Here is an 11421-nt window from a genome sequence, read left to right on the forward strand (position 1 = left end):
TGTGGAAGGTTCTTTTTATAGAACAATAGGTACATGAGACTATACAGTAATATGTAACTTTCTAATTAATTGATGGGCATTCTTAAAATGACATAAGGTGACTTCATGATGAAAAATGGTCTGAGTTGTTTGCTTACATTATTTTGTCTTGCTTTGCCCTTCAAATTCCAGCAGCATATTATTGAAGTAAGAGAAATGGCAAAATAGGCCTCCAGAAAACAGTCAAGAAATTGATTGTTCTGTAACACTTGTATTTTGTTTTGCTATGCCCACCTAGGTCTGGAAATGGTTATAATCACTATCCAGTTAGGTTGCATTTTCTTATCTGTTTTGGTGGGAAGAAGAAACAATGCAAAGGGGATTTGAACAAGATGTGTAAGGAAAGGAAGAGAAACTGACTTAGATAAAAAATAATCATAGCAATAAATTACTTTGCATAGGTTGCTTCTTAACTATCTCTTGTGGGATGAGAAGGACTGTACAAAATGAGCCATGAGAACAAGCATTGATGTGAAATTTGATGAACACTTCTGGTGCTTATTTTGAATTTCCTGTAATCTAAGATAATGTTTTCCATTGACAATAATTATATCTATTGTCTGACACTGTCTATGCAGTAGCTTAATAAACTGACATCTGTTTTTCAGCTGTTCAGTAGAAGTAAGTTTCCTCTCTTGGCTTGCAGGTGCACGCATAGGAGCTGGCATCAGTGGCTAGAAAGGAATGGAAGCAGCCTTGGCCAGTGACTAACAGACCAGTTCAAATACCTCCAGAGGCTCTTGGAGATTCCTGGCAGGCATTCCTGTTTGAAAATATGCAAGTGCTTATGTTTTCTTCCAGAAAAATTTTGCTTTTGCACTGCTGTGTTTCTGCTCTGTCATCTGTGACTTCTCTACTCAGGTTTGTTTCTGGTTTTTAAGTGAGTAAAACAGTGACTTGTAGTCTTTAGATACCTATAAGTTACTGGAAGTCAGAAGAATGAGTTAGGCAATCTAAATATTTGAGTACAAGTGTTTTGGAAGTTAAATAAAATACTTGTTTCTTTTTCTGCTTTGAATACATAAATGTATGTGACTGCTGTTGCTACACTTAATGATCTCCTTCATTTCCCCAGTTTGTTGAGACATACTGTTTTCATGTATTATACACTTCTGCCTCATACTTAGAAAGAAAAGAGAACCATATGTTGTGCTTTAATGGTAAATCCCAGGGATTGTCTGTGCAGTTGTAAGGAGTGTGTAGATAAGCCATGACAAAATTACTGCCCCTATCTAAACTACATCTACCATAGAAGATATCCAGTAAGTAATTCTGTAATTCAACTAAAGAGCTGTCTTGATATCTCATGCTTTTTTAGAGATCGCCTAGGTTTACTTACTTTTTATTCAGGGAACATTAAGGTAGTGATTTAAGAAATATTGAAGGAGTCCAAGAGTGAAATCCTTGCAAGGTAAATATAATTTCAAATTAGTAAAATTCATAGTATGTTGAACTGGGAGACTTTCATGGGAGACCTATGGGAAATGTTTAATCAGAGTCCCAAACTTTATCTACTGAGCATTTAAAAGGTATTTTATGGGAATGATACCTAACCTTCTCATTTTTAAATTTCTTCACTTAGTGATATTTAATATCAGAAAGAAAAAAAATCAATATTTAAGAAAACCACCCTAATTTTAAAATTTGGAGGCAAGATGTGCCTATACTCTAAACAAACAGGGGTTTTGATCTGTCCCTCATAAATATTTGCTGTTCAAAATCTTTCACCTCTGTTTAGGAGCTTTCAGTAGACATTAATGGTCATACTAGCCAGTCCAATAACCTTGTATTTCAAAATACTCCTTTCAACTGTCTAAAAGCAAAGACTAAAGAGTATAAAACTGACACAAATATGTAATGATACTTTCTCATGTTATTTTCCTGCTTCCAACAATCTGCATCTAAAAGACTCACTGAACCAGAAGTGGTGCTTTGTTTACTGAATGTGAATATTTTCTTTGAACATTTGCTACATATATCAGTGAGTTCTACAGTGTAATATTAATTTGTTGTACCTGCTGTCTACTAATTTAATTAATGCCCTTTAGTTCTTGCCACGAAATTAATAATGATTTGATTTGCAACTTTCTGCTGTACTTGCTTACCTCTCTTCCTGCTGAAAAATCTGTGTCTGTTTATTTGGTGTCTAATTATTTAAATGGTAATTGGAATACCCTTTGTGACATACCAATAACCAATTAGTATAGATTAATTAGACTTAAGTAAATTTGGTTATTAAGATGGGTTGATCTGGTAGGGTCAAAGAATGAAAAAGTAAGTCATCCTTGAATTGTTTGTGGTGGGTTTTTTCTGTCTGTGTTTAATTCCTGAAACCACACAGATGAATTGGGGAAAAATTCTGAACTGTTGCAATGAATGTCTCAAAAGTTATACAGAGGTACATTTAGAAGAGGAAACCACCCCTAATGCTACTGGTATGGTTTCAGAAAAGAGAGACTTACTGATTGCATGTAAGCATAAATAATTGTAAAAATATGTTAGTGTTCTGAGCCTTGGGAAACAGCCTTTCTATGTCTGTAGAGGGTCTTTTTTCAACAACTGCAGCAATTGAACATTCAATTACAATTTCTAGAATTACAGTACTGCAAAGCTTCTGCTGAACATTAGAACAACCAATATGCTTTGGTTTTTTTCCTGCATTGACTCACCTTAGCAAATGTAGTACACATTTTTATTCTTTGGGTTTTTTGTTTTTCCTCTTAAATACAGCATTTGAGTGGGTTGGGGTTTTTTTACCTATATTATTCCATTTTTTTGCTAGAGCACTATTCAGAGTTTTGGTTTGATCCAAATTAAGAGATATTTTGGACATGTTTTGATTATTTCTTTTCTTGTTTATCTTTCATATTCTTATCAATGAGCCACACTCAGTGTAATATTAAAGAAGATTGTTGGAAATGAAAGGGCTTTGATTTTAGGCTAAGGTGTAGGTTTAGATGGACTGTAGAAGTGCTGTGGGTATTTTTATATGTGCTCATTCAGAAAATGAAGTCCACAGCATAAAAAACCCTAATTAGCATATAAAATAATTAAGTACCAGCATACTCAAGATGTTTCATTGTTGTTACAAAGAAGTCTAGCACTTAAGCTTTTGTGTTCAGGGGGCTGGTGTGCATATGTCATCCTCAGGAAATTACAGTTTCACACTACTTGATTATTACTGGTGTCTGATTATGTGCTTCTTTCTGCCCCAAACAACATCCCAGGGTTGGTGTGCTGTATAAACCAGATGACATTTTCTGAGCACTTTCTGCAGTGTCATCTCCTGATGGTGATGTATATCTGAAAACTTGTCTGTATGATACTAAATACTGACAGTAGGGCAGCTGAGGCTAATAGTGCATCAGTGTCCTTATTTACCTGGCATTCAGTGATAGAACAATCCTTAAGCTATTTTTACCTATTCTAATTTAAACTGTGATTATTTTAGGAGTGAATAATATGGATTCACCTATATAATAAGTATAAAATACCTTACTAGATATATTAAGAATAACTTGTATAGTAAACATGAAATCTCCTTGTATGACTTGCATTCAGGAAGAATGCAATGCAATATTCTTGCTCTGTTCTGATATTCCTGTTTCAAAAAATGAGCTTGATTGAAACCTCTATAAAGAAGCAGCATCCTATAAAGTATGGCAGTTTTCACAACTTTTTCAGCTTAGTTCATGAGCAGATCCATATCTGCTTTCATGGATTATGTGAATGGAAACTAGGATAAATTACTAGAATTCCTAGGAAATGCAGATTCAAACTTTGAGAAACTGTTGATATTAAAACCTTTCTTGACTTTGAATCTATGAAAACCTACAATTTATGTTTGAGAGAGTATTTGAGGCCAGCAGATATGTTGCTACATCAGCTTTGGGCACTTGGGGGATTAGTTTTGTATCTTTGATTCAGAATGTTTCACATCACACAGCTAGCTTAGGCTAGGGCTCTTTGCAGAGACTTAGAGATAATTGTAGTAGACAAGACTCTACAATATCAAATGGAGTGAGAGAGAGCCCCCATGAATGACTAAATGGGGTCACTGAATACTCTGATTATTTTGTAAGCTGTATTTCTAGGTGGTGATGGTAGCTTCACATTTTTCTGAAGGTCTATGCAAGAGAAGAAACTGCTGCTTGTGTTAGGATCTCCTTGCTTTGACTTAATTCAGTTATGGACAATTGTCATCAAAATTTTTGATGACAGTATAATTTTATTGCCCTGATTTCTCCTGTTCTGTGGTGAATGGATACAGTACAGACATTACTGGAGACATTTTTGGTGTGTATGAGATAGAGGGTGTACATCCTATCTGCTAGTGTTAAACACAACTGTAAAAAAACATAGTTAAGGATTTTTTTCTTTGCTTTGTTCATATTTAAAGACAGTGACTAGTAAAATCCAGCTGAGTAAGATCTGCTTATGCTTTTTTAATCAAGAGTACTATGGGAAACACAACATCTGGAAGTAACATATATGTTAGTAAGTCACATTTATCCTCAGGGTTATTGAAGACCATGTAGAACACCACTAGTGTATAGATGATTTACTTAAGGGAACAATAGATACTGAGTTGTTCTAGTAGTGACAGAAACTTGAAACATTGAGTCTGACAGGAAAAAAAAAAAACCAATTTTTTCCATGTTTCAGCTGTTTATTTTGTAAAGTGTCTTGACATGTAAGAAATAAAGTCAGATAATTCATTTGGCCCTATCTGCAGGTTAAAATTTTCATCAAAATTAATGTGACTATATAAGGAAAGAATTCAAGTGTTTGGTAAAGTTTTTCTGAATTTATACATTTGGTTATTAATTGGCTACTTGCACTTTTAAAATAACTCCAAACAAATTCCTTTTGTTGTATAAAGCAGCTGCTCAGGATTAATGTCACGTCAACGTCTCAGTCTGCAGGAAGAGCATGGATGAGTAAAGCTAAACCTCAAATGTCAGTGAGCTCTTTATTTTTACAGCAGAAGACTTTTGCAAGTGATCAAAACAGCTGTCAGGTTAGGTGAAGAAGAAAACCAATAATGGCTTGAACACCCAATTGCTAAAACTGTGTTCTCTTAATGGCACATTAGTATTAACTGATTAGGAAGTGCTTGCAATAGCAAGGATTGATCATGATCTGCTTTACATGCTAAGCACTTTCTGACATCTAATCTGGCTCATTGACACTATTTTCTGACTCCATGTTGCCATATACAAGAGACATTAACATACCTAATGTGTCTATAGTGGAGTTTTATTTTTGCTAGTTAATGGAATATTCATTGAATTGGAATATTCATATTCACGGAATTGGAATTTTTTTTGCAGGCCAGTCATGACATGAAAGAATAGATGGAGAAAAAGTCAATTCCTGTCTTTGGGAAGGGAGAGAAAGCAGGTACAATATTATAGATAAGTGAACTATACCTCAGTTCTCATAAAAAGAAATATTAAAAAAACAAACAAACCCAAACCAAATCAAGGTGATTAACAGAACAAATTTTTTGTGGGGAAATTATATCACACTGGTTTAATTTGTCTGCCAGAGCATTAGCTCTTTTCCTCTGTGACTAGAGGCGGAACAGTGTGACATATATCTCAACTCTGAGGTTCATATAAGCAGGTGGTAAAACTTAGTCTTGATGCATGTTCTGTCAGGTGAGTGCTGGTGTGTTTTGTAGGAGTGTTTGGAGGTAAGGGTCAATGCTTCTTTAATGGGAAAGTTAAATAGTGAATGAGGATAGGCAGGAATCAGTCCTGGGTTAGGTGCTGCTTAGTATTTTCATTAGTGATCTGGGTGATGGAGTAAAGACTCACTGAACTTTGCATCTGAGATGAAGCTGAAGAGCACAGAGGTTTTATACTAGGATAATATTTAAATTGAAAATTACTTTTGCAAGTTGTGAGGTGCTCTGAGAAGGGAAAAAGAATATGAGTAACATGGCAACTCCCACACATCCAATTTAGGAGAGATCTGCTGCCTAAACACCATGATAGCAACAACTCAGTAAGCAGCAGTTCTACAGAACAAGATCTTTGTTACACTGAGATTCAATGTGACTTGACAGTGCTGCCAAGTTACAGGGGAGTCACCTTACAGTGTCATACTTTAGTATGAAAGGCTTGTTTGTCACTTCTAAGGGAAGGTGTGGACCAGATGAAAAGAATTATTCACCAAGGTGAAGGATAAGAATGATCGCCGAGTGCTTAGGAAAAATTGTGAGGAAAGACAAGAGGAACTGGGCTTTCTTCACTGAAACTTTTGTGTCCACTTATTTGGTATGTAAAAGGCTGTTGCAAACCCAAAATTGATGGATGTCTTGTGAAGATGATGTATAAATGCAGATAAATTAAACTAGATACTTGGTAGATTAGGATAGAGGGAAATGGAACACATTTCCTAAGATACAGTAGTGTCAGTAGTTCTTGACATTTCCAGCAATTTCATGCATAGACTGGATAGTGTCTTGTGGCAGAAAATGGTCTAGATTGTTTTGAGTGCAGTCCTAAGACTTCATGGACTTTATTTACTTTCTGATGTTATTGGTTAACAGCTGGTTTCAATCTTGTGTGATTTTTGTTGGAAAGGCTATTTCATATGAGACATTTGATTCTTAGATATCTTGGGGAAAGGAACACCTGTACTAATGATGATTTATAATCAAATTAGCTCACCAGGTCAGTGAAAGTACATTTAAATTGGAGTGATGCATCAGTGTAACCCAGATAAGATCTGGGGTCCCTGCTAACATTAAATAAAGGTGAACTGTCACATTGATCATTACTTCCAGAAAGTAAAATATTTACACTAAAAGATGGAAGTAGTACAAACTGAAAATTGAGGAAAAAAACATTATTACTTATAGGAACATGGGGAGGAAGTGGAGCTTCTTGATGTTTTATTGTTCATAATTCTTAATCTTCCTATATCTGCTTCTGGGTGTCAACTCCTTTAGCCAAAAGGTGTTTTCAACAAGGTAAATTACTTTAAAAGCTATGTAATCTGTGCACCCTGAATAAAATAGTGCATTGGAAAAAAACTAATCCCATCCCCTATTTTGCTTTCTGTTAAAACTTTCCATTGAATTTTTAAGGAGGAGGATGGTGAGTTATTTTTTTGTTTTAACATAATTTCATTCCAATACCAACAGAAAAGTGATGGCAACTTTACCACTAGCTATGAAATCTGTAGTCATTGTACATGAAATCTCTAGACTTAGACCATTTAAAAATGCTAAATTATTTGTGTAATAAACAAAAATTAACTTTCTATAACTATTTTTTATTAAATACATCAATGACAACTCAGAAGTTAGGTTTTACAATAATATACAGGATGTGGTGATGTTGTAAGAAGGTATTATTCATTTGTCTTGGGAAAATTTGAGAACAAATCTTGCCCAATATAAGAATTATTTTTCAAAAACTATAGACAACCAAAAGCCCCCAAGCCCCAAACCTATCTGTATTTTTCATAGTTTGAGTTCCATTATTTGCTGTGAAGCAGATGATTGCAGCAGACTTCATTTTAAAGTGGCTGAGTAATCTAGTGTAAAATTGCATGCTTAAGAATTTCCCCTTAGAATCAGTCTGTCCATGTGTTTTGGGTAGTCCTTCTGAAGAGATTATTCTCAAAAGATGTTGCTTTCTCAACACTGTTGCTGTACTCAGAGATTAGCCATCCTTTTTGGAGTGGGGACACAAGAGTGCATTAAATGTTAGCATTTCCAAGTTGGGTATGACATATTTACTGTCAGACCATTTGTATTGTAAGTCTTGTATTTGCATACTGCTGTTCTTTCAAATGAACAATGCTCATGGAATACTATTTTTTCTTTTATAATTGCTGAGTGTGCACTTTGTTTGTTTGTTTGGTTATGGTTTTTTTTGCAGAAAAATGCTGACTGTGAGTGTGGCTCTCTGAAGAGAATTCTCCTCCTAAAGAAAGCCTGATATGTGACAGCTGACACACATGGTGAAAATGCTTCTTTCTTTCTGATGAGAGTACTTGAACATAATTCAGGATCTGCATCTAAAAGATATTGAGAATTAGTTAAAATGACTCCTACTCATCTGTGGCTCAGGCTGGGCACCTAGAACATGAGAAACCTGTATATTATGGGAAAGTAATTATTTTTCCCCCTTTAATATAAGTAAATTATTTCATATTAATAAAACTGGGAGATAATTTGCCTCCTTACTATTGATGCAGATTCACAAACAGATTCAAGACCTTCAGCAGCACTAACATGGCAGTAGATAATTTGACAGGACCCTCCCCTCCAGCAGTAGAAAACATGGAGTTGTGTAAAAGAAGCAAATATAGTACTGATGTTAAAAGCCAGTAGTACCAGCAATGAAGAAAAGTTGATTTTCCTTGCTAGTCTATAACATTCATGCAACTCACAATAGTGGTGCACAAATGATTCTACAAATATAAGGACCAAACTAAGTACTGGGGTAAGCTGTTCATGATATTGGCTGAAGGCTTTTTTGCCTACATTCTTAGCTGTTGTCTAAAATTAGGATGCTTTACACTGAAGGAAGAAGTCAGTCTTACAGTGTTGTAATTAGCCCACAAAAGTCTTTTCTTTTTAACTTTATTTGAAGGAAATTGAAGTTATTTGAAGAAAAATATAGTAGTGGCTTTTTGTGGCTGTGCCACAAAGCACATTCACAAGTGTGCTGAAAGAACACAGGCTATTTGAGCAAGTCTTGAGAGAAAAATGTGGGTAGGGTTTACATGAAAGCTGCTGCTTGATTCGCTAGACCAGTTACATGGGAGCTTGACTGGTAACACAATTTTTTCTGAAAAAAAAAAAGACTATCTAAGCTTATTTAAAAATACAGTAGACCTGTGTATTCAGAGAATGAGTTAAAGGCTTTTTGAGTTAGGGAGCTTAGTCCAAAGTAAAAGGAAACTACTAATTCTCTTTTTGACAGAGACAACTCTTAAGATTTCTGTAGGCTGACAGCCCTGAAGCTCATTCAGATGTTGTTTTGGTGTGCAATGAAATGCATGAAATAAATTATGAAACTCACATGAAAGGCAAACTTAGAGTTTAGGAAATTTGTGCTCAGTTTTTTCCACTCTGTTAATATACTGGTGATGGTGGAGGAAGCTACCTGAAGGAACTGTACTGGAACCCCCCCATAATCTCTTTTCAAATCTACTTGTAATCTATCAAATTCACTTCATGATGCTAAATAATTTATAGCTACTGGAATGCATTTTCCCAAAAGGTATGAAACTGATTTATCTGCATCTAGTTGTATGAACACAGGGTATGAGTTCTAAAGTGTCTCATTTCTGTACCAAGAGTGATGCATGCTGCCTTTAAGACTTGTGTATGTGAGTCCAGAAGATCATCTTCAGGTATGTTGGGCTGAAATAAAGACTCTGACACAGTTTCATCACTGTGATGCCAGTAAGAACAGGGTAAGTGTATGTATGTCTGTCTTTTCCAAATGTACTGTTTCCTGATGAATAGTGTATCTGCTAGAAATAATGCTTTTTTGGCCACCATAAGATTTTTATCTGGGACACAGTGTAGTGGCAAATAAAACCAAGATTAGGAGTCTCTGCAGAGATGCTAAAGCACCTATTTAAAACTTGTTTCAATTGCATAATTGGCTTCTTGATTAAAGCTTTTTTTTCTGCATTACTTGTTTATTACTGTGATATTGCAATAATCATCCCTGCACTGTGAACTGAATTAATTGGCATTTCTCAACCACAAATGTAATCCAAGCAATTGTTTTTGTAATTAAACTCAGTTTCCAGTTTACTTTACTTTGCTTACATTATCTGGTTAGGCAATCGTTGTCTGGAACATAATAAAATAATCTAAATTACTGTTCTTGTAAGAATAAACCAAACAATAATTAATATGCTATTGCTTCCTTAGGGACATTCTTTGAAGATTTCAATGAAAACTTAGAGAAATCAATAGACTATGGGAATTGTGTTGCCACAAAGGCGTATTGGAGCACTTAATTTCATCTCAAGTGCTTAGGGAATATTTAGGAATTAAATAAAAGGAAAAAACTAAAAATTTCCTATGGCAGGATGCCTTTCAGGCAAAAGTGTAATGAATCATGTGAGGAATATTGTTCAAGTGCAGTTCCTGTTCTTAGAACTGAATGAGTTAGACTTCTACAAAGCTGTGCTGTTAAGTCTGTATACTTTTGTGTATGTGTACCAATTTTCAAATTCAGACTATAATAGGCATAATTAAACTAGATTATCAGCATTCTTCACTGTAATCCATAGTAGACTTCTGAAAGGCAGAGTAAATGCACAAACAACCTGCAGCCAGGCTTGCTGCAGCTGTAGATATACAGTACTGATTTTGAGGTAGTCACTAGGAAGCCAATTGCATGAGTACCTGTAAGTCTAAACATTTTTCATAAGTCTATCACATTAATTTCTGCTCCTAAATGAGGCCTTTGAATCCCTTGCTTTGCAAATAGTGACACCCGTGCAAACAAATTTAAAGAAACCCAAAACCCAACAAACAGGAAGAGATGTCAACCCTTCTCTAAAGCAAGAGCATTTCATACTAGTAATGCTTCCATGTTTAGAATAGACTTCATAGATTGTCATGATTGAAAAGATGGTGCCTTTTCTTGCTGTATACTCCACCTCTATGGAAACAATTTTCAAATGTTCTGTGCCTCATTATATTCCTCAAATGCATTTGCCTTTCCCTTGAGAAAAAATGGCAAACCCCTGAAGATTATCTTGTTAAATTGCTGAATGCCACTCTTCAGCTATTAAGGAACTATGCTTTAAAAATGCCTTGCCCCCACATTCCCTCACAGATCTTTTTGTGCTTTCTTGGTTTTTGCTATTAGCTCCTCAATGAAGGGCTATCTTCTCCTGAATTCCTGGAAAATTGTCAGTATATTCTGTGGACAGCTATTGACAAATAACAAAGCAAGTGTTGTGTTAACAACTGATTAGCTGCTATTTTTAAAAAGATCTTATGTCTTATTGCAAAATGTATTGCTTTATCCAGAGAACTTCAACCTGGAGTGGGCTACGTGTGTATTTTATAAATATTTTTTGTCCCAAACTAAGCTGTTGGAGTTCCTGTAGAATATAAGAAGACATAAGGATATAGTTTAAATTGCTGCCAGCTATATTGAGACTGAGAAGAGCTGTGGAAAATCTTAATTTTCTGGAGATGGTTAGACTTGGATGCACCAAATGCTAGTTGCAAGGGGATTTTAAATGTTTAAGTATCCAATAGATACTGTGTCAGAAAGGAAGCACTATAAATTATTAGATTGAATGCACAGTCTATAATTGGTGTGGAATGAAACAATAAAACTAGTGCTGTTATTACTAGGAGAGTGAATGTAGGTGTGGAAA

The 11421-nt window shown here is 35.1% G+C and overlaps 1 long non-coding RNA gene across 1 annotated transcript; it reads left to right on the forward strand.

Moving 5' to 3' along the window:
* Positions 1–690: 690 nt before the first annotated feature.
* LOC306807970 lies at positions 691–9832 on the forward strand. Its single transcript, XR_013775871.1, has 3 exons — positions 691–900; positions 5373–5442; positions 7938–9832. It is a non-coding gene; the product is annotated as an uncharacterized lncRNA (long non-coding RNA).
* The last annotated feature ends 1589 nt before the right edge of the window (positions 9833–11421 follow it).

Source organism: Erithacus rubecula (assembly GCF_903797595.1).
Source record: "Erithacus rubecula genome assembly, chromosome: 14".
In the NCBI taxonomy this organism is placed as follows: Eukaryota; Metazoa; Chordata; class Aves; order Passeriformes; family Muscicapidae; genus Erithacus; species Erithacus rubecula.